The 27,376-nt window shown below is 36.9% G+C and overlaps 1 long non-coding RNA gene across 3 annotated transcripts in view; it reads left to right on the top strand.

Moving 5' to 3' along the window:
* The window catches only part of LOC148225361 (uncharacterized), a 157,377-nt gene extending 130,221 nt beyond the window's left edge, over positions 1-27,156 (top strand). The window contains exons 10-12 of one of the 3 annotated variants that reach the window (XR_015806255.1): positions 16,337-16,542; positions 23,819-23,938; positions 24,492-27,156. This is a non-coding gene — a long non-coding RNA (uncharacterized LOC148225361). The remainder of the gene's footprint in view (positions 1-16,336; positions 16,543-23,818; positions 23,939-24,491) is intronic. The other 2 variants (XR_015806260.1, XR_015806261.1) reach the window with 2 other exon arrangements.
* Positions 27,157-27,376: the final 220 nt, after the last annotated feature.

Genomic DNA, 27,376 nt, shown 5'->3' with positions numbered 1-27,376 from the left:
TGATGGTAGACTGAAGCACCAGGATTCATTAAATTGAGCAGAGATTCTCATTAAATGTGTAGATTGACACTCAGAACTGACTGTCATTTGGGGTTTTTTTTCAGCTGTTTTTCCATACCATCAATGCTTTATTTAGAGTGAAACTTCTCCACTCGATGGCAGAGAGGTAGCTGGTTTGTGGGGGGGGGGGGGGATAAAGCAAGTAGAAAAATATTTTGCATTATTATTTTTTCTGGAAAAGACAACTGGAAGTTTTCAGATTTAAGATCTTGATCTTGTCTTCTCCTTATTTTTTTTCCTGTGTAATTTATACTCTGAAAAATATATGTTATCTGGTTTACAATGTGCAGAGTATGCATTTACATTTGTTTTCTAAAGGGAACCCAGTTACTTCTCATCTATTTTCTATAATAATCTCCTCTGCAGAGGTGTTAGCAAGTATATTTCATTTTAACTATGCCCTATAAATCCTTCATGGAAAATTCCAATTAATATGGCTATGTAGCAAGCTGGGCCAAAAAATTAACTGATCTGTTCTTGCTCGGCAACGTGACTTGATGAATACAGGAATGGAACAGACTCAATACAAAAATATTCTTTCTCCTTAAGGAGCTGAAGTCACCGGGTGCCACTGTTTTGCATCTTAACATAAAAATCTATAAGACTGCACCTTCTGGTAATAACAGATAACACCAGAATGCTCTACCCCATGCAATTTGCTGAGATGCAAGATATCAGTGCCCTGAGACTCTCAAAAGATGCTTTTTCTTTCCATAAACATGGAACCTCCATCACTGAAGAGCAGAACTTGAAGAACACTCTCACCAAAAATCAACCTTCAGGGAGAATGCTGATTTTGGAAAGAGAAATTATGAAAGTCGGACCCAGAGAACTTGGAAGGGACTGCCTTCTAAAGTGGAAGGAAATCTTCAGGATACACGGTCCATTTGTTAAGAAAATTAAAAAATATGAACTCTGTGGAGCACTGAATGAGCACATAACCTTGTAAGGAAAAGTCCTCAGGGGAGGGGCAGTAAGGCCATGAAGACTCCCATGCTATATCCCAATGGCCTCCTGGGTGAGTCCAGAAGAGGTTCATACAATCTTTGGTTTCTGTTACATATCTGTACTTCTGACTTGGGGCATATTTCACAGTACCACAGAATAGCTGAAGCTGGATGCCATCCAGTCCAGCCCATCAGCTCAATTAGGGTCATGTCCAGACTGCTTTTGAATATCTCTAATAATGGAGATTCTCTAACCTCTCTGAGCAACCTGTGCCAGAGGTCATTCACCCTCAGAGGCAGAGCCTTCTGTTTGCACCTGCTGCCCCTGGTCCTGTCTCTGGGCTCCACTGAAGAGCCTGAATGCTTCCTCTGTGCACCTGTGCTTCAGGTGTTTATGTACATTGGGGAGATTCCTCCGAGCTTCTCTTCTCCCAGCTGAACAGTTCCAGCTCTTTCTACCTCTCCTCACAGGAGAGATATTCTAGTCCTTTCATCATCTCCATGACCCTTTTCTGGACTTTTTCCAGTAGCTCCATTTCTCTTGCACTGGGGGCAGACCTGGACACACCACTTTAGATGTTATTTCTCCATAAATAGCACCAGCTTCCTCAGCTTGCTGGTGCCACTCGATCCCCATCAGCAGGCAATTTGCTTCACCAAACTGACAGAGGTGGGCAGGGAGCAGCACAAGTGAGATACTGCTCCTGGCTCACTGGAGAAGAATTAGGAGGGTTCTTTTTCCTACCCTTGTGCAGCTAATGGACCTGAGCAGCGCAAGGGCTACAAATGAAATTTGCTCATATTCAGAGGTGCTCAGATTCCACATGGATGGTAGGAGGGAGAATCCACACACGTTTTCAACATGGAAAATAACTTCCACACTCCATTTTCATACTACACATATGTGGGGTGGAGCCCTTATTTAGTTTTTAATAGAACATAATGGTTTTCTGAATTTTTACATAATGTTCTAAATATTCTGAGAAAACGGCACATGTCGCACAAAATATCCCCAGTCAAGTTCCGAAGTACAGATGCCAAAGTCATGTGCTTCTAATGGTGAAAAAGTGTCTTGAAGTGTGTGGTGAAATTGTGGTCAAGTAATTTTTTTCTAGCATTACTCATTACAGTTTTTAAATTGGAATATTTGCAAAGTCTTTCAACTCCATAATAAGGGAAAAGAGAAAAGCCTTTTCCCCAAAAATGTTTCACATAAAAAAAATTATAAACCAAGTTATAAAGGAATAAGTAAGAAATACATGAAGCCAATTTTCACAAGAAAATGGTCTTATTCTAGTAGAATTTTTGTTAAATTTCCCAATTCAGATCTCTCAGTTTTCATAAGCCCTCTGAAGCTAAGCTTAACTGTGTGTCAAGAAGTCCTACTAAAGTTCAAAACTGTTCCACTGATATAGGTCATGTTTTCTCCAACCATGATTTGCATCTGCACAAATCTTGATATAAATGCTACTTATGTATTTTTGTATCTTTAAGTCAACAGAAATAAAAACATGCTATAAACATTATGCTCCATGAACATAATGTGATGAACAGAGAAAACAATGTTTATGGATTGTCTTGTGAAAATATAGTTATGGAAAGTGGACATTGTGGATCAGTACAGTATTCTGAAAAAAACAGCAAAAGGATTTCTTAACATTACAACACTTACATTAAAAAAGTGTATGACATTAATAATTTCAGGAACAGATTTCACAGGTGACTTGGTCAAGATCAAAGCCATCATCATATAGGAATGCAGCATAACCCATAAGCTTTTTGAGGCTGACTGGAAAGAACTGATTCTCCTTTTTCTCGTTGAAACAGGGAAGCAAGAATAGTCATGAATGAAAAATCCTTTCATTCAGAGAAAGTGAGTGCAAGAGAGTGCATGGCTTTGTAGCATGGGGCAGAGAACTGTACTGCCAGAACAGTGTTTTTGGGATCCTTGTGTTGAGTACCCAGGGCTCATCTTTTTCCTGCCCAGAACTGGGTGCATCACGGTTCTTACCATTTCTTGCTGGCTGGTTCAGATTCTTCCTTGCTCAATTACTGGAATTTTTGAATTCCTTTTAAAGTAATTGATATAATATTTTTCCATATATACAGGATATATAAGCCACTCTTCTAATTTTGAGTAGTGGCATGGTCCAATTTTTATTTACTCTGTGGTACTTTTTGCAAAAATACATTTTAAGTGGCCGTGCAGCTCCCTTTCTCTCCCCATAAGAAAATAAATTTAAAAGAATATATTTACTGGAAATTTGGAAAGCAGTGATATTTTAAAAAGAAAATCTAATCTAGCTCATTCTAGATATAGTCTGTGCTGTGGAAACAAATCTCAGAAAGGGTTTGAAGAGCAGAAATAACACATTTCTACATTGACTGAAAAAATCAGGAGTATCTTTCTAAAATGTTTTCAGATATGTTGATGGGAATCTGTTACAGCATTTTAGGACAGCAATTAATTAGAGCTAGCTAGAAAATTATTATCGTGTCTTCATGTCTGAAAATGACATCTGTAAGATAAATTTGCAAGTATATTACCACACACAGTTCTGTTCATCTATGTAAATATTTTCATATCTGCTGGTAGTTAGCCTACACTGGATACAGTTTTGGAAATCAGTATGAGTCATTATCATACCAGAGAAGATAAGGTACTCCAGGCATTTCTAACAATAAGAAGCACTTGTTATATGAACTCTTAGTACACATCTGTGCACATACTGACCATATATTGTTTATTTTTAAAGATTCTGTTCTGCATTGGCTTATTGGGAAAAAAAAGACCTAAACAATTTTATTTTAAAAATTATTTTATTGTCCTGTTATCCTGCTTATTTTTAAAATGCTGGTTCTCTGTGTGCTTTGAGTTTGTTGCTCTTTAGATTACTCAAAGAATGACACTAGGTAGTCATTGTAAAGAGTTAACATTTATTCAGCATTTACTTAATGTTTTACTAACAGTTCTCTGTTTATGTAATTTTGCTATAAACACAGAATGCAGTAGAGTACTTGAAAAAAGGCGATGGGTCATTGGTGTGTGGAGCTAAAACAAGGGTCACTTTCTAACTTCTTCCCTATCAGAAGCGAAAACATTCCAAAAAGGTCACTCCATGTCAAGAAATTCTAGCAAAGATTGTGTTCACCTCCACAGCCCAGAAACACACAGAGCTTGTAGGTCACAGAGATCTTTGTTCCTCTATGCATATCTGAATGTGTGGCACTGGTTTACCTGGATTATCTTAGCTGTCAGCACGTTTCTTCACCGAGCCCGTGCCTGCTTGCTCCTGCTCTGCAGCCAGTGCCACCTGTGAGGTGCTGGTTTCATGTCCTGGGGATGGAGCCGACTGCAGAGGAGGAGATTGTATTGTGCCAGGTGCTGGTTTATTTCACAACTGAGGAAGAGCACCTTGTCTCCAAAACTAGCATGGCTGGTTCATTTTATCCTGAGGAGTTACATCTGCACAGAAGCCTGGTGAAATGCATTTGGTGACTTATGCTATTATCACGCTTTCCTTAAGAGTTATTTGGCTAGACAGCATGCACAAAGAAACCAATTTACAGCCTGTCGATATTGCCATATTTGTAAAGTATCCTGGAAGTCGGACTGGCTTTCTAGGCCTTAGTACATCAGCACATCAGCAATTTGCCTCAGGATCTGGCTCCTTAAAGATTATGGTGATGACTACAGCTTTTAAGTAAATGATCCCACACTTACATTTCTAGATGCAAGCTCCAATTCTGTGATAAATCAAAGCACTTCATGCTCTGCTTCCTGGAGGTCACAGCAAAGCTAAAGCGGATTTGCTTCATTTACGGTTACTGAGATATGTATTTTGTGATTCTCTTTATTTTCCCCTTCTGCCCCACTGCAGCAGCACAATCAGTGGAGGCATTACTTGTAGGCAGTGCCTGCATGTTATGCCAAGGGGGATTCCAGCTTACTGTAATTACATTTTTATCAATACTGTACTGTTCTAGGTTTCCTCTTTTTATATTTGAAAATATGAAGTTCCTTTTTCATTTCCACATATACAGATTTTCTTGGTCTTTGAGAGAAAAAGGAGGGGTGGCATGGCATGAGTGGTATTTAATCTCATTTTCCATTCATGACTCTGCTGTCCTCCCTGTTTCCCATAGAAGTCTAACCACATGCTTCAAAACAGAACACTGTCCGAGAGGGCAAGATTATACATAAGTTTGCATTTTAATTAAAAAGGCGCAAAAAGACAGAAAAAACCCCAAATCTTTCCTTTAATAGGGCAAGAGCATGTTTCCTCAACAGATACAGACTGTATATGGAATGCATAAATACCTATTTCTTATTACTGAAGAATTTATACAAGGTACATGAATGATTCTCTCCAAGGCATATTTTTTTCCTTTCAGGGTTGAAATACTATATGGCTTCTCTGAGGGAAAATTAATCTACAGTTTTCTATAGAGTACCATGGGATAAAATAAACAGTGCTTTAATATCTCTTCTAAAGGACATACTATAAAAATAAAAGTGACACATTTTTTACTTGTTTTGAGTGCACAATTTTTCACACCACAAGTAACTATGTAATTTATTGGAAATTACACATTTACTTTATTCATTAGTACTTGTAAAAAATAATTGAATTACTTCTAACCTATTCTAGTTTTATGGAAAATGAAGAATGACTTGATTCAAACATTATTAACTAAATTAAGTAATTCTTTATGAGGCATTTATTTCTAGACTGCCAGGACTTTCAGCTGCAAATAAGCCCCTTAGACCAGGGTAGAGATTAGTTCAGTGAAAGCACAGAGCTTCCCATTCTCACTTTATAACATTCATCTCATTAGATCCTGCAAGATCTGTAGCTCACAATAACAGACAGAGAACAAGAATTAAAGGAAGAAGGAAGACATATGGAAAGAGATGGAGAAGGAGAGAACCTTCCTTTATCTGTAAGAAATGTGTCAGGCCAAAACTAGGACACAGTAAGGTAAAACAAAGTGCTTGTCAATTAGTGTAAGTTAAATATATTCTACAAATTTGGTAACAGCTCACTCTGCTGCTTTTTTATGTTTTTACTACTTGCAGATGTGCTGTAGCATGAAGGCTACTGCAAAGTATGGCAGTGTACCACAAAGCTGCACACTACAAGCTTTGCCAAAACGATGGACTGTGATCACACCTTTAACACAGTGCTATGGTAAAAAAGAAGAAAAATCAGTCTGCAACAGGAAAAGGGCTGCTCTGTAGGTGTGTAAATCATGTGAGCTGGGTAAAATTCACCCTATTATGATCAGAGATCCTGATGAAGCAGCTTCAGACCAGAAGTCATTTTCTCTGAGACCATGTGGAAGTTCCACAAAGGAGAGGATGGCAAAGGACATCTCCATATATAAATAAGAAGAGGAGGAAGAAGTAGGAAATATAAGGAAGTTACAAAAAATTCCATTCTTAGAAAAAATACATGCACCTAATAATGAAAGGATCTGCTAACATCTGAGTGATAACAGAAAGGAATAAACACCCATCAGGGAGTTGTGAGGGGCAAATTATATCAAAACAAATAAATAACAGGCAAAGGAAGAAGCTGACAGGATATACATCTTTTGGTAATGCATTTTGCACAGTGGTCTTAAAATAAAGTTTGGCCAAAGTGGTTTAGGTCAAATTGTTACTTGTTCAAAACTTATGGGAAACCATGCCCATACCCAGTTTATTAGCAGCACATTTTCAAAATGGAAGAATGCAGTGAATGACCCTCTACAGAGATCTGTCCCGATTTGAGTTTTTCACTAGAGCATTGAGCAAAGGACTTGAAAAGATGCTTAAGGAACCTTTTAGATCGGCCAATGAACATGATTAGAATAGAAAAAAAGAGTTTCTGACAAACTGAAAAGATTAAAATATTGAATAACCAGAGCGATATACTTAGATAAGAATAAGTTGTTTCAAGAGTAAATGTTAGCTGACTAAGCAGGAGGGCTGAAGCAAAAAACCTTGTGGGGTTTCAGTGGGTCCCAGAATGAGTCAATCATGTCAATGGGGTCACAAAAAGAAAATCATAACTATGGGCTTTTAAGAATATACCCTGAAAAACATGTCACCTAGAGCACCAAGCATGACAGAGTTCAAGCAGCATTTGGACAATGCTCTCAGGCAGCTGGTGTGACTCTTGGGGTGGTCCTGTGCAGGGCCAGGAGAAGGATTTGACAATCCTTGTGGTTCCCTTCCAACTCTGTGATTCTGTGATTATATCCTGCTCAGTGTTGGGATGGCCCAAACTGACACACAACGTTCAGTTTATTAATACCATGCTTTTCACAAGAGGAAAATCAAATTAGTAGAAGAATGAAAAAGATCAGTGTGACCTGTTAGAACAAGTTGATTGAAATAATGTTATTTAGCTTAGAGAAAGAGAGTCATAATTTTATTTTTTTCTCTCGATGACAGGAATAAACTTTTTTCCTATTCAGCAAAAATGTACTTGTTTTGCATTAAAACAAACAAGCAGACAAATAAATCCTTCTCTGAAAGTAACAAGTACATGATTTTGACAGAGAGTTTTGTGGGATCTCCAGTACAAGAGTTTCCAAAAAATACTTGGAATATGTCTTTGTTATGAATGAAGAAAATAGAGGTAGTCATCAGCTGATGGATGGATGGATGGATGGGTGGGATGATCCTGTAAGTTCCTCCTTTCCTGTGGCCTGTGACTTGTGTAGGACCAGATGACCAAGTAAATTGTTGGCTCATGATTTCGTAGATTTTATCATGACAGTCATGACTTCTGAAATCAGAGAGCTACTCATAGAGAAGAAAAAATGCCCTGAGGCCTAATTACAGTTTTTGTGAGAACTTTTGTACCACACTCATGAAAAGAATTCATAGGAATGTAAAAAGCCTATATAATCAGTCCCACCCTTAATATAATACACAACTGCAATGCAATAAGTAAGTACAGCATTTTGAGAAAACATCTATTTTTTTAATTAGAAGTCTTCAGCTGTTTATGGTTTTGAAATGGAATCTGTTTTTCAAAATCAGACACAATGTACTGAAAAAGAATGGAAAGAAGGAGAAAAACAGCCACAGCAGTTATTGGTAGTCATGTGTGATATACAGCAGTCTGAAGAGCAGAAAACAGGGATGTTCCAATATTTCTCACTGAAGAGATTAAAATACATAAGGAATCTGCTTGTTTTGTTTTATAGCCTTAATGTACTTGTGCAGTTGTCTGCACGCATATGGAAAACTTTCTTTAAAAATGCATTACAAAAATATATTGCAAAAGCCAGAACTTTGCACTAAGACCCAACTCATCTCTCTTGGTGAAGTGGACTTGCTTAGGACATATCTTTAGGTAATACTTTGACCCATAAAAATCTCTTAGGTGGACAAACAAGATTAACAGCCTGAGATTTCATGCTATTGAGAGCTGAAAAGCCTTAATCAATTTTTCTCTCATGTACAACCACTGCACTACACAGTTGTTTTTACAGAGTAAACAGCACAGCTTGAGTTCTAGTCTAGAAGGAACTGAATTTTAAATATTTCAGTTCCTAGCTGAAGATTCCTGAAGGTAATGCCATGGATTTGTCTATTTCTCCTCTCTGCAGTTTTTCTTTCTCTAATTGCAGTCTGACCTCAAGAGAGGTCCAACTGAAAAGACTCTTCTGGGTGATTTTTGTCAATTTTTATTGGTCTAAGGGGAAATGAGTCGACCCCAGCACTTCCAAATATTTTGGAGTCACCATGTCCACAGCATGATGGGGAATTTTTGGTTGGGACAAGGCTTGCATTTCTGTAACTGAGGTGATCCATGGTCCAGAACATGTCCAGACTTTATAACCAATCTCAATGTATATGTGATTTTTACATTCCTGACATAAATTCGGTGATTAGAATGTTTTCTAAGAGAGGGCCATGTTCATCAAATATGTGCTTTCTATAGATAAGAAATGACTATGAGTCAAGGTAAAAGATGTTGTAGCATATAATTAAAATAAAATACTGGAAGGTTTTGAAAAGATTGTAGGTAGGAAATTACATATAGGGAAGAAAGTATTTCTTAGCTTACCAGTAGAGGAAGAGGAAATGGGGATTTTCCTTAATAATTGTTGACTCAGAGATTATGTATACTTTAGTGGCATTTCTTTTTTAGCTTTGAGCAAATTTTTAATATTGGTAGAGAAAAAGGGGGAAACCCCCAGATTATTAGAATAGTATGCTATCTGTCTTCTGATATATTTGCAAAGAACAGATAGCTCAACAGGTTTTACTAGAAAAGGTTGTCCTTAGCCTCATCTGCCCCAAAGACTTGAATCTATAATCTCTACTCTTCTGGTCACAATATATACTTGCATTTTCTGAATCATGTTACTTAAAATTATGTTGTTCTCTATGACAGTGGGTTTTTTTGAGAATGATTATGGTCACCATTAGTGATTTCAGCATTACTGGATTAATGTCTGAGCATCAGATCTACATGTCTGTACACTTATTGAAATCATGGGAATTCAGCTTACTATCTTCTTATAGGAGACACTAAGGCAAATGAATTTGTAAAATGGTTATAGCATCATGAATTTAAATAAATTTAAAACAGACACTGTGTGTATTTTTATACCCCACCCACTTGTGTCCCCTCACCTGCATGGAATCCTGCAGCTGAGGGCTTTACAGGTAAATTGGTGGAATCCTGTCTACTCTGTGCTTGTTCAGCAACGTTTGGATGTGTTATATGAAAGTGTAAGATGATGAACACAGGTGGGTTTCTTACCCAAGGTGCAACAGATGCCACAGGAGACCAGAACTCGCTGTCTCATGTTCAGCCCAGTGTGCAAGCAGTCAAACCAATTCTGCCTGCACGTGCTCTTCCTTATGGGTTTTTCAAGGCCAAAATGACAAACACTACATAATGATTTTGTCTGTAACATTTTAATGACGTCATAAAATTGCCTTTTCAGTATAAAGTATAATTTTATCATGAGCTCATCAAAGGAAGCAAAAATAATAAATGAAAAATAATAAGACTGCTATTTTGTGTAAATATGGCATTGACAGTTTTATATATATTCTGTTTGATTGTATTAAATGATAACCAGCACAGAATTCCTAAATTCATCAAGCTTTCATCTTTCTTGATATGATAGAAATCCAGAAAAATCTTGTCCCAACTTTGCAAATACATGTTAAATTAAGTTTGTATAAATTAGAACTGTGCAGTCACCCTAAACCCCCACAATTTCTTGTCTCAGGCATTAAAATTTTACTGATTATACTCTTTTCATAACTCTTGGCATCGCTGTTAAATTATTCATATAGTGTTATATGAAAACACATGGCAATTTTTAAAAAATGTATCTGTGAAGCATCTTTCAATCAGCTGAGATGCCCCTCTGTTGGTAATTTTTCTGAATCTTACCATTTGAATCTTCTGAATAAGTTTTAGTTTATGGAATAGTTTCACTCTTGTTCCCAAATGCTTTTTTTTTTTTATTTCTACAGATTCACTTGTATTACCCTTCTTTTTTATTTTTCTCATCTCAGTTTCCCTTTCTACCTGCCATGTTCTCTTTTTTGCCATTCTTGCAATCTATTGTTTCAGTGTTGGAAAAAGATATCCCTTATTATCTGATCTTCCCTGGATGTACTTAACTTTGTGACATTCTTCTTCTCTGAGTGACCTTTGTAATATAAACTTCCATTTCTACCTTCTGAAAATGTATTCTGACAGTAAATTCTGGCACATCTTTAATTCTTAAATACAGAAGTCACATTTCTTGACGTTCCCATATCCCCTTTCTATGCTTACATTTCAGCAGTATGACAATTGGATTGGGTTGCTAAGTTGCATTACATCTTTCCATTTTCCTTTCATGAATTGTCATACATTATTTCTTTGGTATTGATCCAGAATGTGAAGAAAGAGTTGGTTTTCAACTGAGAAAGTAATTCAAGAACAATGAAGCGAACAAAACCCAAATTCAATAATAATAAGTATCTTTGTTAATATGGGGTTAAATTGCAAATATATTTAGGTTATTTGTAGCACAGAAGTCTTTAGAGTGTATTATCAGGGTTAGTCCCCAAAATCAGAAATAATTTAAAGCACAAAAATGGCATAGGGCAGTTTCAATTTCTAAAACGCTCACAGCATCATGAATATGGAGAGGACCAATTAAGGTATCTAAACTATCCAAACTATCTTAACTCTCTACTTACCTCATCACTTCGAGAAAACTAGAGAAACTTCAACAAACTCTATCAGAATACTACTGGTGTACTCCCAACTAGTGATCACAGCCCAGTGTTAGTCCTTATCTTAATGCACCCCTCCAGGATTTAGGAGCTTGTTTTATTATCAGTTTATACTTGTAGGATTTATTGTTACACCCTGTGACTGTTTTGCAACCTTGAAAGTTCAAGGAGGTCTCTTTATTGAATTCAATGAAGTTTGAACTAGGAAAAATGTTAGTAAAAGGAAACAAACATAAGAATCAAGACAATTTAAAGAAACTTCTAAGTACACTTCACTTTATTCAATGGTTTTTTTTTTAAAGAGCAGAACCTTCAGCTTAGATTTTCAGACTATTTCAGGACTGTGAAAAATTGTTCTGAAAATCCACAATTATGATCCTTGTATCAGTTTGTTGTGTGTCTGCTAAACAGGAAGTTAGCATGAGTGAGGCACAGGTTTATCTATATTATAAAAGAAAGTGAGTGGGGAAAGAAAAGAAAAATGCAAACAAAAATAAATTATATTATTTCATTGTTCTCATCAGAGCCTTGTGTAAATCCAAATGAAAATTTCTGTCATTTTGATTGAAACACTAGAAAAATTACAAGAATGACAACAGAATCATATTAAGATTAATTTTCAGAAAACAGTTTTTGTGCCCAACGCACCATGTTCGCAATGTCCTGGACTTTAAAAAGGACACAGAACTGAGCCAGTGAACATTAGGCATCTTGATGATTTCTCTAGGTTGGCACAAGAAATCCTAAGCTACCCAAAATATCAAGCCAGAAAAGAGATCCTGATAATGTGTGTGTGTATGTGTATCTTCTATCCCTGTCTACATCAAATTCCCCTGGTGTTTTCCCATGGACATCAGCTGACCACAAAGTAATTTATTCCTGGAAACACTTCCAACAGGTTATAAATAAAGAACTGAAGCTCTATACAAATTTGTTCACTCCTTGACTCCTTATTTCAGCCATATTATTATTTATTTGTCACCTATCATCAAGCTGAAATTCATAGCACTTGTTTATCCAAGTGTTATTTACCAAAATTATCTACTGAACATGTCATAGAAAGTGTCACTTTTCTTAAATAAATCCATTATTGAATTGAATTGATTTAATAATTAGTTTCAATAACAATTTCCTAATCCCTGAGAAAGCACATAATAATATTTAATAAGAAGGTTATGAAATTTTTAGGTAATGCAGAAAAAAAAAAAAGAAAAGTTTATTTTAACTAAAAAAACCCAAACAAAATAAAAACCCTAACCTCAAACATTCACTTCCAAGAAAAGTAATTTTAAAGGAAAAAACCATATTTTTAGTCAAAACACTGCTGTCTGTTAAACTGAAATTATATTAATTGCATGCACTATATTTTTCTCTAATAAGATTCTTAGCAAATTTAGCATCAAAACAAAACAAAATTTTCAGTAATAGTGTAAAAATGTCATGCCCTTGTACTGAAATGTTTGTTCCTTCATAATATCTCTAAATCTAAACAAATTCCTTTTTAACAGAAAATAATAATTCATTCCCATTCAGAAACGGCTTAGGGAAAAAAGTGCTATAACTGGATAGCAAAGAAAATTACTTTAGGCAAACATAATGGCTCTTTCTGGCCTTGAAATTTAAACATCTATTAAAAACCACTCCTAATCCAAATCATAACCCAACGCTTTAGCAAAACATGGCTTTACAGCTTCCTCAGAAGTTAACAAATGTTCTCCTGGCATTTAAGGAAAATATGTAAGAGCAGGAAAGTTCTGTCTGCAGAACTTTAGTTTTACAATCTCAGAAGATAAGAACGTAAAATTACCATGCTAGGTCAGGCACTATGGTCATGTAATCAGTATTGTAACTTTACTGGTGGCTACTATAGGGCATTTAAGTTCTCTGTATAAACTTTGACCTTCTGTTCACTTCATAGATTACATATCAAGCCTGGAAAAAAAACAAACAGAATCTTGTTTTGTTGTTAAATTTATTATTCCCCCACCCACCCCCCCGGTTTAAAAAAGTTATTTCCATTTTTTATGTGCCTTACTCTGTGGGTATTTTTTTTCCCTATAATTTGTCTAAATTTCTGCTTTTTAAAACATTTTCATTTGTCTATGAATAAGGATGATAATCTCCTTTTTTCAAATTTGCTATTGCTTTCTTTACCTTTTCTGTTCAGTTGTGCAGTTTCCAATGAAACACATGAGAAATATATTTTGGTGGTAGGAGCGATTAATTGTTAATTTGAATGGCTTATGCATGATCTTTAAAATTTTATCTGTCACTTGTAGGCATTTTATCCGCCTTTTTTTCCCAGTTTCTTTGAATTTATTTTTAATTAGCTGCCGTATCTATGGAAAGGTGGATTCTTCTCTGCTGATCTTAGTTACAGCAGGAGAAGACCTCCCAGGTAAAAGTACATAAAAAAAAATTAACATTCTGCTAAGTTAATATTGTCATTTTTAAGTACCCTTAGAAAAAACAGCTCAAGAAATCCCCAATTTAACTATCACCACAAAAGTTCTAACAACACTGTGGTTTGTAGATTGCCACTAAACTTTGTGTAATACCTTAATAAGCAGACTACTTCATTACCCATTTGCTTCAATTTTTGTTTGGACTCAGCATAAGTCATAAACAGCCAGTAAAAATGCTCAGCCCCCAGAATGCTTATTTATTTGCTGAATTGCTTTCCTTTGAGGTTATTTTGTTTAGATGTGAGAAGGAAGGCTAAGGAACACTATCATGGACAGTGGTAAAAGACTCCTTCAAGCAGAAAGAAGTGGTTAGGTCTTGCCTCTTATCCTTTCTTCCAAAGGACATTCTCCATAAACCCTACAGAAAAGATTTTTGTGATTCATCCAGAATTCCCCCAGGAACTATGACCTCAGGTACAATGTAATCTGAATACCAGAGATTATCCTCCCCAAACAATTGCTTTACTCAACCCCATGTTAATATGGGATGATTCATAAGACGTATGAAAAACATAGGGTCTTTCCTACTTTTGGGCCTTCCAGTATACCCTCAGCTGCATTTTCAATTAAAGCTTGGAAATTTTGCAATTTGGTTTTGGGCCAAGATACAGGAAAGAACATGAGTCTGCTACGTTGTGACTTAGAACGAGGTAGAAGTTAATTGTTTCTGTGAGTTCAACTTTCACGTCCCTTGGTCTCGCCTGAAGGGAGGAAATCAGAGTAAGAAATTTAGGGATGGTCGATACAGACCATGACTGGGAGCCCCTGAGAGCTTCTTGTGCAGTGCAGGGCTGGAGCTGCTGAGGCTCCTGGCATGCTCCTTCCCAGTCCTCAGCCCAGGGAATTTTGTTCTGTTTCATCGCATTGGTGATTAACTCTTGTGGAAAATTTAATAGTGATGGCTTATGCAAATCATGTGCTCTACAAGTAAAACAAATAAAAATGAGGAAATGTACACATTGTACCTTTGAAAGGTTGCGAGCAGTGGCGCAGAAGACTTGGGTTACAATAACATCTGAAATGAGCCTGGGAGTGAGAACATAGCAAGGCCTGTTTCAAAGGGGAGCCAGTTCACTAAACACCAGAGTGATTTAATGCACCATCAATTATTTCCTGCTTGTCACTTAAACAGGCTTCACATATGCATGGCAGGTCATGAGTGCAAAGAGGAGGTAGAAAGCATGATTTATTGGCTGGGGCAAACACCTGCGAATTAAGCAGCTCAGAAATTAGCCACAAGTAGCATATTAGTGCAGCTAATCAGGCACGGTTCAGTATTTCAGTTTCTTGATTTGCCCATAAATAAGGCTGTATGTGGCTGCCCTGGGGCGTTCTGGTGATTAACAGCCCTGACCTACAGTAAAGTGTGCAATCTAAACAATTTAGTGGGATCTGCAGGTGTACATTGTAAGCTTGTTGCCTATAAGGCTGCTACATTGAGTACATAGAAAGATTCTAGTATCTGGATGTCTTGTTCATACATTTAATCGCACCATTTAATGATCAATTTTCTCTTCATTCATTTACCAGGGCCTGTTAACATTAACGAGTTCTAAACTATGAGGCACTGATGCACAACTGTGAAACCCAGTTGTCTTTGTCTCATTCAGATGCCAGAGAAGCAAGAAAACCACTCTTTACTGTGCATTGTCGTATCTGACACCACAGTTGCTGGCTTCCATCACGGCTGAAATGACAAGCTGCTACTTCTTTATTTTGAGACCTGTGTTTGGCTGGCCTACCTGTTGACTGCTGATGTAAAGGTGCTGTGTGGAGGTGCCCGTACACAGCCAGCAGCAAACTGCTGTTCTGGTTTTGCAAAAGGCTGAAACAAAGGCAGGAATGCCTGATCACTACATACCAGCACATGTGTTTGGAGGTCTCTTGAAACACCAAGTGTGAACTCACACAAAGCTCAGCAGTAGCCATATCAACTTTAACTGTAAGAAAAATTGCACTCCTATGGGAAAGAAAAGAAAGATATCTTCCCAAAAAGCAAGATATTTGATAAAGCACCCTGGTTACCCAAAGTACTCACAGTAGCCTGCTAATTCCTCGCCTCCAAAAGAACACATGGGGCCATGGATAAGGATGAAGGTAAAGGACTGGTGAGAAAGTTGTGTGAAGTTCCTGTGAAGGAATGACATTGCAAATCTAGAGCTACCTATGTTTTCATATAAAAAAATGCTGGAACATTTTAGGAAGGAAGCACAAAATCATAAAATATACCTGATTGAGGAAAAGCAAAGTGACCATTGCTATTCACATTTTTCTCCTGCTGTATCAATAACATGGTAGGACTTCTTGGACCACAAGGCAGCAATTGTTTTTACACAAATGCTTTATTATTTTAACACTGAGAACTTTTAATTATTTGAGCAAAAAGTATTAAACACGAAAGTTAAGCACACTGATAGAGTCCACAACTGTGTTTCATAAGGGTTACTCACAAGGGATACATAATTTCCTGTTTCATATTAAACATTAAATTTAATTAATGTTTTTTTCTTACAATTTCAGTTTATTTTTTCATCACACCATGCTGTACCAATGATTGCTGTGATAAATGGCTCAGTGTGATACTGAACCTAACCTGGAATGTCTTTGCTTAGGTTTCTAGATGGAGAACACCAAGGCCCAGTTGTGGCCCCTTGCTGTTCATAATCCTCATCACAGGACGCCGTGATTGTTCCCTCTAGACAAGCACAGACAACATTCTTCCGTGGAGATTGCTTCTGAAGAAGTCCCAATCTGCTCACTAGAAGGCCACCCCTTCATGCAAATGCCTTGCATGGGATAGACAGAAGCACCTGCCAAGGTTGGTTTTTCTTGATCTAAAGGTTTTTTTCTTATTGGGACTCAGTTACAAAATCTGCTAAAGTTTCTTTCAGAATTCATATAGCTTTCTATTAGAACAGAGATAATTATGTTCAGTGAAATGAAGCTGAGAGTATGCAACATGTGCAGAGGAGGGCGGGATGAATGTGGTTTTGAATGTAAGGTATTGGAAAACTGGAATGGGCAACAAAGCAAGATGTCTCATCTCTGTACCTGCCTACCTAAGTTTTCAGCCAGGCCTGGGTCCTGCCTGGGTAAGCATTGCTTAATTGATATTGCTCAGTCTCAGGAAATATGCAGTACTTCTGAAGTGCTGCCAGTCAAAGAGGCAGTGCAAGTGAGTCATTAAATAGATGGCATAGGCACACTTTGTGCATTTCTCTGGGCTTTTTTTTTGTCTGTTTAGTTGGTTAGTTTTTGTTTGGTTTTTTTTTATGTTTAGTTGAAGCAGAAATAAAATGAGACAAAATGCTTTTCCTGGCTGACATGAAAGATTGCTTTTTATGGAATAGTTTCAAAAAAAGTGCTCTTTCCTAGTTCATTTTTTCCTAGTGCATGTTGTCCCCCTCATGCCAGTATATTATAAGTTCTCATGTATTCAGTAAAAGAGGCAAAGAATTGAAAACAGAGGAAAAAAAACCCAGAAATGTGATGGAGAACTTTACAATATTTTTATAAGCTACCATGACATTTAGGTGAGTTACAAGGTATGTGTGCTAAAAAAAATCAAGAGTCTTGCAGGTATTGATAACAGAATAAAAAAAGTTCAAAATATAATGTATAATCTAGAATAAAAATGGCAGTGTAGGAGCAGAATTAGATCTGTTAAGATTCTTTTGATATATGACAGAATTTCAGGCTGTATCTTTGGCAAAATTAAACTAAGATTTGAAGGTGTAGCTATGATTTTGAAAAGTGTATGGTATCATCACATCACCAGTGTGTCAGAGCTTTTGTTATAAAACAGCCTTTGCCTTTTGGCAAAGGAGATGCTAAATTTCAAGAGCATCAAACTCAAAATGTCTACATAAAACCAAGATGATTTTAAAAAAGGTTAAAAAACCCAGATTTATTGTGAGAACTCTGAAATGATATCTAGATGATCCCCCTAGCAGCCCTTGAGATGTCAGAGATGATAATACAGTAACAACATTTGGGAAGTATTTCTAGTTTTACACTTAGCCTTTTGGCAGGAATTTATTAAGACAGAATAAGCCTGTGACTTTTCAATTCCAAGTACAATTTGTTTCTCTAATATATCTGCAGGAGTAATGTGTGATGGAATTTTTCCTTTGCTGGGCCCAGTACTTGTGGGTGATGATGTGCTATAATAGGTTCTCACAAGCCATATCTCAACAAGATAAAACACAACACATGTACATCTGTGGCCCAGTGTCAATGCCTTAAATGTACATCAGAAATGCATTAAATCTTCTGATTGCTATTTTGTTTGTACAGCTTGTTGGTTCAGACTTTCCTCTGTAATGTACCCTGCTGATTGCCTTGAATTATTGGCATATCCTTGGTAGAACAAGCACACCTTGTCCTGAAATTCAACATTACAGATGTGGCTTGAATCCTTTCCTTTATTACTAGAAACAGAAGAAATATTCTTCAAGTTATTCCAATATGCCTCCTGAAAGCACTTATTTCAGAATCGACTGGGTCTAGCAGAACTTTGGACCAAAAGTAAAGGCGTGTGATATCACATCAGAAATTCATCCACACAGTTGTTTGTGTGCATCTGTGCATGTGCCTCTATATAATGACAAAACCATGTATAAAATAAAATATTATGGGCAGCTATGGATTATGGACAGCTATGGAAAACGGTGCATCAGAAGAGGCGTTTTTAGTTTTGGACACACTTTCTACGCCAGATTCTCAGTTGGTTTAAAGCTATACATCTCACATCAGCTTGCTTGTTCATATGTGAAATTTTTCTTTTTAGAGAAATAAAATATTTTAGAGGTAATCTTGAGCTAAACTGTAATGGAAGCCATAGTGTCTTATACAAATAAAACAAGTATATAAAAAGTAATGTTGATTAACACCATTCAGATTCAATCTCCTGTGTTCCTACAACACAGTTTCTGAGCAAAGACAACCAGCTGAAAGCATATCCCTGGGCACAAACATGCAGACACACATCCTTGGGGTTTCAGTTTATGCTAAACCACCTCATAAGATGTCCAGTGTGGGATGGTCACTGCTTAATTTTCCCTTTTTTCCCATTTGGTCACCAACTTTGGTTGTTAAGGGCTGGGTCTCTGTGGCTGCATTGGTACTGTGAGGCTGATATCTGCTCCATGAACTGCACACTTTGTGCCCTTTGGACTGACCAGGCTGGAGACATTAATGGAGGGGGTCTTTTCTCACTGACATCCCAGCGTCTTCTTTCTGAAGGAGAATCATGGAAGAGTTACAAAGCGAATTACAGATGTGTCTGCCTGGGAAAATACACTCAGGCAAATCTGGTGGCCTTCTATGATGTGCTTATGATGCCAGTGGTTAAGGGAAGACTGACTGATGTCCTGTACCTGGGCTTGAGCAAATAATTTCACAGTGTCCCACACAACCCTTTATCTAAAGTCAAGATGTGGATTTGATGGATGAACCACTTGGAGAATAAAGAACTGACTGCATGGTCACACTTGCAGTTTTGCAAGGCAATGTCTTTGTGACCAAGTGAAGACTGGTGACAAGTGGCTTTCGTCAGGGGTCAGTATGGGGAGCAGTAGGGTTTAACATCTTTGTCAGTGATGTGGACAGTGGTCTTCAGTGCATCTTCAGCATGTCCATGTCACCAAGCTGTGTGATGCAGTTGACACACTGGAAGGAGAAGATGCCACCCAGAGGGATCTTGACAGGCTTAAAAGGTGGGTTCAAACCTCATGAAGTTCAGTGAGGCCAAGGCGAGGTCCTGCACCTGGGCAATCCCAAGCACAGACACGGGCTGGTTGGAGAATGGATTGAGAACAGCCCTGGAGAGAAGGACTTGGAGTATTGCTGCTCAACATGACCTGGCAGTGTGTGCTTGTATCCCAGAAAGCTGACCATAACCTGAGTTGCACTAAAAACAGAGTGGCCAGCAGGGCAAGGGAGGTGACTCGACATCCCACCAGGAGCACTGCATTAAGTTCTGGTGGTCCAGGACAGGAATCTGTCGGAGCAAGACCAGCAGAGGGCCAGGAGGATGATCAGAGCTGGAGCATCTCTCCTATGAAGTGAGGCTGAGAGAGCTGGTGCTGTTCAGCCTGGAGAGGAGAAGGCTCTGGGGAAACCACACAAGAGCCTTGCAGTACCTTCAGGGGACCTACAAGAAAGCTGGAGAGGGAGTTTTTACAAGGGCATGGAGTGGTAGGACAAGGGGTAATGGCAGGTTTAGAGTAGCTATTAGGAAGAAATTCTTTATTCAGATGGTAAAGAGGAACTGGAAGAGGTTGCCCAGAGAAGTTGTGGATGCCTCATCCCTGGAAGTGTTCAAGGCCAGGTTGGATGGTGCTTTGAGCAACCTGCTGTAGTGGAAGGTGTGCCTGTCCATGGCAGGGTAATTGGAATCAGATGGTCTTAAAGTCCCTTCCAACCTCAACAATTCCATGAAGTGTTTACAGTGTAAATTTTATTAAAATTTCAATTTCTCTTTGGTTTTAAAAGTAGATTTTCACTCTTTTCAGTACAAACATATAATGTGATTTCAGTAGAATAAATTCGTTTCCACAATCCATTCAACACCTGATTAATTCATAATATTGAGGCAACAGAGATATGATAAACTTATTTGTGTCTTACAGTTCGTAAACTCTGTTACAAATAACAATGTGAGTTACTGCTGATTCTTTATGCAATAGAAAACCTTTAGAAACCTCAGTAGACCTGCTTTTTCATTAAATATAGTTGTAATCTAATTTAGTTGTAAAAATCAGCATATTTCTTGAAACTGGCATCCTACATCAAATAAAATGGAGCTTGACAGCAGCTTTTTAGTCTTCCTAGCAGAACTGAAAAACAGCTATGGGAAGCTTATTGTGCTGGCCTCATTTTTAGACGATGTCCTAGAAACTTTTCTACATATTTCTAAGTGGGTGAAGTGTATGACTCAGTGAACTCTTCTGAGTGTTCTAAACCAGTACTTCATAACAGTGAAAAATCACACAAGGAAAATGCCTTTTATCCAAAAGATGCTTTGTAAATACACCAGTGCCCTCAAATTACAAAGCACTCACATTAGAAAACGTAATGACGAAATACAGTGTCAGTGCTTGGTTACCCTCACAGTAAAAAAGTTCTTTGTCATTTTCAGATGGCACTTCCTGTGTTTTGGTGTGAGTCCATTGCTTCTGGTTTTGTACTAGGTGCCACTGAAAAAAGCCTGTCTCTGCCTTATTTGCATCCTTCCCTCAGGCATTTGCACAATTTCATGAGTTCTCCCTTGTAACATTTTCTTCTTCTCTTCTAAAACCATGGACCCATGGTTAACTCATAGCACCAATTGTTGACCAACAGAGTTGATAAAGTCCTCAGATCCTTCTCCAGGCCTGAGGGGAGCACTGTCTCCTCCAGTGTGACACATGCTCTGTGGCACATCACACCAGCTGAGGATGTGCATGCTATGAGAAATTTTGCTGGCCTCTCTTTTGTGCTCTGTTTTACTGAACTAGGTGATACATCAAACTATCCACACTTGCATAAATGTCTTGGCATTTCTAGTACCCCGAATGTCTTAGGAGAATAATTTGTTTAGGAAAAGAGAAAGACTTCTAAGTGAGTTAAATTTAAAAAAACAAAACAAGTGAGCAGACAGCTGGAGAATATGGTCAGTGATTCTGAACACAGAGACTGGTAACTGTGTCCTAAAGAGAATACTGATTGTCTCTCCTAGAGGCACTACTGAATGTCATCTCCAGCATACCTGGCCTTCTGGAATGGCAGCTCACCTCTGGGAGACAGTAGAGGGACTCTGCAATCCATTACCTAGATGTAATGAAGGAACTCTTTTGGTCAATTTGTGTCATTTCCGTGAAAGCATTTAAGGCAAACAATAAAAACCCCAGTGTTTTTTCAAGTCAAATATATGATGAAAAGAAACTGAAATATAGAAACACTGAAATAAGGTGAATGCACTGATTAGAATAAAATGAATATATAGTTGATGTGTCATGCATAAAAGTGGGTAATGAATTAAAACATTTGCTAAAGCTATAAATAAACACAGGCAGGTATATAGCTATAAGTTGTATAGCAGCACAGTAGCTCATATTTTTGTGAATTTAGAGAAATTCAGTCTCAATGAAGTGAATGCCAGAGATTTTAATTAATAAGATAAAATATGTAATCAGTTCAAATTTAATATTGAGAGGTCAACAGCTTATCCTAAACTATAATAGAATAATATTGGTTGGGGAAAGAGTTGGATTATTCACAACAAATAATAATTGTTATAATTTTTTCCCATTTTGGCTTGTAAAGAATTCACAAACTGTATCTGACATCTAAAACATATTAATTTACCAGAGCTATTTTACCTTAACAGATTCAGAGTTATTTCTGAACAAAACATTTCAAATTGTATACTTTATATCTAGTACTGTGTTCTTCTGAATATCAAGCATAGTATAGTTTTCACTTATAGAGAAGAACAGAGAGAACAGAGTAATATACAGGAAATTTTTCTCTTCTGTGGAGATGGTCCTGAACAGTCACACGTTTCAGGATTGTCATTTTGGACTTAGGCTGCTAAATTTACCTATAGTCCACGCCTTCAGCTTTAGTTCTCTTTGGATATGGCCATGAGGTAGCAATGTATCTGGGACACAGGTATTTTTCTGTGTTGATTTTGGCATTCATAATTTGTGGTGCGAATTTGTGGAGACTATTGCAAAACTGGGCATAGATAAAAAGTTTCAGGAGCCATTGTGTTCAGCTTTGAAATGTCATCTTCACAAAAAACTGTGGTTTCTATAATCCCCACAAAATATGCCTCACTTCACTTTTCCGTTGATTATGCCTAAATGCATCAAGATGCAGATGATTAAAGCTCTTTATTTTACATAATCCTTATGAGGACTATGTCCTTTTGCCTGTAGTACTGCTCAGTTCTTGGCTGAAGTTTTTATCCAGGTGACGAATTTCCTTTTAATAATCTCATTCTCTCACAACAACAAAAAATCTCCCTGTTTTGTAGACCTTCATATTTATATGTCAAGAAAAATCCTCATGATGAAAAGTCAGTTGAAATGAAACTGAGTGTACATATAATGTTAATAATTTAATTCCGTTGCCTTCCATTATTATTCTTTAAACTGAATTATGAGACCCTATTTGCAAATCTCAAAGTGCTCTGTGAATTACAAACACTGGCTTTTAGCTAAAGTCCTATAGCCAGACTCTATATTACCACACAAGAAAAACTTCAATTACTGCTGAAAGTGGACATGCCATTTAATGGTAATAAAACATAATACTGATAACGTAGCTATCCTTAAATCAAAGAAATTCAGACCTAAGTTGCACTTGAGAGAAATCCAAAAGTATTAGAGTACAAACTACTCAAAAGACTTTGCTTTTGATCTCTGATGATGCCTTGCAGTAGGTGAAACCTAATGATTTCAAAGCACTAGCGCTGGAGATCCAAATTACATTAAAAAGTTCTTAAAAGTCATTAGATTCCTTCTGTCTCCTTTTGGTTCTTGTCGACTGATAAAGAGATCTGTATCAATTCTGATTCTAATAGAGGCTCTTTATGTAGGGTCAAAGTGTTTATTCAATTACAAGGACCATAAATGAAGGACACAAACAAACCTGGTAAAGTAATAGACGTGGACACTGACATTTGTCTGTTTCACATGTATAAATTTTCAGGCAGCCTTGATCTCAAAAAGCTTGTGGGTTTAGTGTCAGCAATTTGAAAGAAAAGAACAATACCATGATTGTATGGTTGGTTTGCTTCTAAAATAGGTGCTCCAACAGGGAGCTTGGATGGGTACCCCAGAAAGGTGTGCAGCAACCTTCCCTGCTGCCTCCCTCCCCCAGGATGGCCATGGAGCCGTGCTGAGGACTGCAGCTGGCCACTCTGCAAGATCTCTGTGGCAACTTCTGCTGCAGTCCTGTATGCATTCCAAATAAAGCCATTTAGTTTAAGAGCATCTGCTTTTCCCTGTTGCAAAGGTCCTTCTAATCAGCTAATTGACATTGTTTCACCTCTCTAATGCCAGGGGCGCTTGGATAAAAACATTAATGCTGCCATGGTGGATCAGATGAAAGAGTCCATCTTATCCTGGTTTCCTTTCTTCATTTGCGACTAGCAGCACATGCCTAGGGAAGCAGTGATAATTCCCTCCGTGCATCCTCCTAGTTGGGAGCAGCATGTGGACTTGGTGAGTCAAGGAAAGTGCCTTTTCCAAATTTTTTTTCTGTGAATGTATCTGATTTTGCTTTTTGAGTTCATTAAGTGGTATAGTATCACTTCTTTAAATGTAGCATTTTGACTTACCCAGGCCACTTCTGGTTTTGTATCACTTCCTCATAAATCTATTTATAGACTATAGATATAGTTCTTCCATATGGTAGTTATTATCTTTTTAACTGTTCTTTGTGGAGAAACTGTGCTACTGATCCTTGTCACTCCTTCTCCCAGCGCTTTTTTACCGTCTGTGGGACCAGAATGTCACCTGAAATAATACTTTATTTTCTCTTTAACATTTGTCCTAGGCATTTTCCCATACCTAGACTTTCCAACTTGAGAACCTTAGTAATTGAGAATAACTTAGTAATGACAGCTTATTTTGGATACTGCAAATACTAATGCAGATTCCTACCAATCTGCATAATTGACCTACCTCTCCAGGATCACAATCTATCCTTCTTTTTTTGTTCCATAATATACAAATTGGTATTTGTATTGCACCTTAAAATTTTCATTTCTTTTAGAGCCTACCACAAGAGATGTGGCAGATAACTTTGTAAAAAGCAAAATATAGCATTTCAACCAGATCACTCTCACCTTCAGTCCTACAGAGATCATTAATAAACTGTAAGCACGTTGCTTCTCTGTGAGTACTGAGTTATTTATTCCTCACTGAATCACATTTTCTTTGTTTCCTTGAACCCATTGATTCTATACTTTATTAACAGTTTCAACAGGTTTACTCAGGTTTAGTGCCATACATGATGATGATCTGAAGTTGCCCATATACATCTCTTCACTGGAGCCATTTAAAAAATTTGGTATCCTGGGCTGGCAGACAGCTGCACTTTTTAGAAATTGGTATTATAGGCCACAAATACTGACAAAACTAACGTAAGCTAAATATAGATGTGTAAATTGATGTTTAGAATCACTGCTCTTGAATTTTCAGCAATTTTATTTCATCTTATTTTATCAAGTGCATTGAAGCTTGTTTACTTCTAGAAAATACTTTTTTTTCCCTCTTTTTCTAAAATGTAACATTCTTATTACAAAAAATAATGTATTCAACCAAATTAATTTGTGGAAATTCTTGTCTAGGTTAGAACGAGTAAAATAAATGCAGCTTTAATAGAAGAAATGTTATGTCACTGCATTGTAGTGAGAGAATTGTTAGAAAAATAATGATTATAATATTCTTTTTTTCTCAGATTTTTTGATATGTATTTCTGATGGACAATATTGGGTAAACAAGATGCAAAGCTACTTAATTTCTGTGAAATATTTGACTTTTCTTCAAAAATATTAGTTGATATTACTTTTGTTAAAAACTTAGAGTGTTTTCTGGCTGGGAATGGGAAAAGAATGTGGCACGCTTAACTCTAGGCCATAAACCAGACTCTGTGTGGATGTGAGGAAGAAGAAATGAGTGACCTCACCTATAATCCAAGCTCCCAAGAGTGTAGTGCCACCTCAGCATATGGAACACCTAGAAATCACATGTTAGTACCTTGTGCTGATGCTTCCTCACTATCTGGCCTCTTCCCTGAAAACATTTGGACTTACTGGGGTCATCTGGTCAGCTGTGTCACAAAGACAGAACAGATCTGCCAAGCAGCTGCAACAATTTTATGGCAAATATAAAATGGGTCTCTAGAAGTTGGCTTCTATCAATGAAGATTGGGGTTAATCAAGAAGTTTGCATCTTGAGAATGTGAAAGTTGTTTCAGTTGAAGCTCAAAGGTTTCTTCAGACCACATAGTCAAACCCAAGGCAAGATGACTGAAGAATTGAGGAGATTTGCTTTAATCTTATTAACCCAATCTTGCAGCCCAGCTAAAGCTACTTTAAACTCCTTTTACATTCCTGAAAGAAGACAAAAGTAAATAAGTATATCCATGAAAAAGAAGCCATGCTGGCTTAAGAATGAACAACAGAAGCCTGTGGATCAAGAATCCTCCCAGCTTCACTCAGTTCTTCCACTTTCGGTTTGGAACAAAGAGAGTCTTTGTTGGGATGATGCATATTAATAGTCTGTGACAAGTTATAAATATATTGTGGTTGAATGGATTTTTTTTTTACAATAGATTCTTTTAGTGTTTCGCTATCAGAATTATATGTGTGGATTTTAAACAACCTGAATACATTTTTGGGATTATATCTCTGAAAGTTGACATGATAGGCAATAATGCATATTTAAGATGATACAATGTAAAGTCATTTGGCAAGTCTGTGACCCAGTAAGGGAGAAAAGAAAGTATTCTTAATAAAATAATAATAATAATAATAAAAATCCCCTTAATTTTTTATTATGAAAGAGATTTGAGAAGTAAAAAAAATGTCAATTTCACTCAATTTTCACTACTTTTTGTGGCTTGAATTTAAGGAAGGAAGAATAACTGATAGTATCCTGATTTAATATTCTGTGTTTTCAAAATATAATGTCAGTGAAAAAATGATAGTATTGTCATATTTCCTTGACAGTTAACCCACAGTTATATCTTTCTGTAAGGACAATAAAGTTTGCTTCACAATACTCTCTTAGTTTCCCTTTGGAGGAAGCATATTAATGTTTGAAAAGAGCATGTACAACTTTTATTAATTCCTCATAATTACCAGTGAGTCTTATTTGAATAATTTGAAAAAGTTTAGATTCTTAAACTGCTCTAGAATCTTAGAGAATGACTGCAGTGATCAATGTTATGATGATTTAATTTGTTTCCAAGGGAAAAATGTGTGCCTGCAATTTGAATTTTATGACATCCAGAAACCAGAAGACTTTGCATATGAAAACCAGTGAAAAAACACCAAATGAAAACTACTGGTTTTGAATATCTTCCAGTGGTAAAATTTCCTGCAAATATGAAAAAAAGAAAAATACAGAGGTTCTTTTAACTCCTAAATGGTAAAATATAAGACCATCTTCTGAATAGGAAAAAATAATATTTTATAATTAATAAGATTGTGACTAGCACTCCATCAGAAACCCAGTTTTGAGTTGTCGTAAAATATGCCTCTGGCTGAATAGTGAATGTATTAAATGTATATTAAAATGCATGTTATTGGAATACACCCATGATGCCATGTGATCTGGATGTCTCTGAATAAACAGCCTATTCTCACCATCATCTTTAATCAACCAATTCCCATGTCATCAATAAATCTGATCAGCTTTTTCCTTATGAGTGATAGAATTACTGAATACACTGACCAGACTTATTCACTGGAAATAATCCCACTAATTTCTTTTTTAATGTGTTTGGTTTTGAGATATGTCAAATGTTTATTTTTCAATTCACACATCTATTCTTTTGATTTTGTATATTGTAATCTTTTCAAGTAGTGCTAATATCAAACCATAGTTCAAATATCTGAGAAAAAGAGAAGTATGTAACTTGATCACCTTTTA

Source organism: Sturnus vulgaris, chromosome 1 (assembly GCF_052056855.1).
Source record: "Sturnus vulgaris isolate bStuVul1 chromosome 1, bStuVul1.hap1, whole genome shotgun sequence".
NCBI classification, from domain to species: domain Eukaryota; kingdom Metazoa; phylum Chordata; class Aves; order Passeriformes; family Sturnidae; genus Sturnus; species Sturnus vulgaris.
This window is presented reverse-complemented; position numbering and strand designations above follow the sequence as displayed.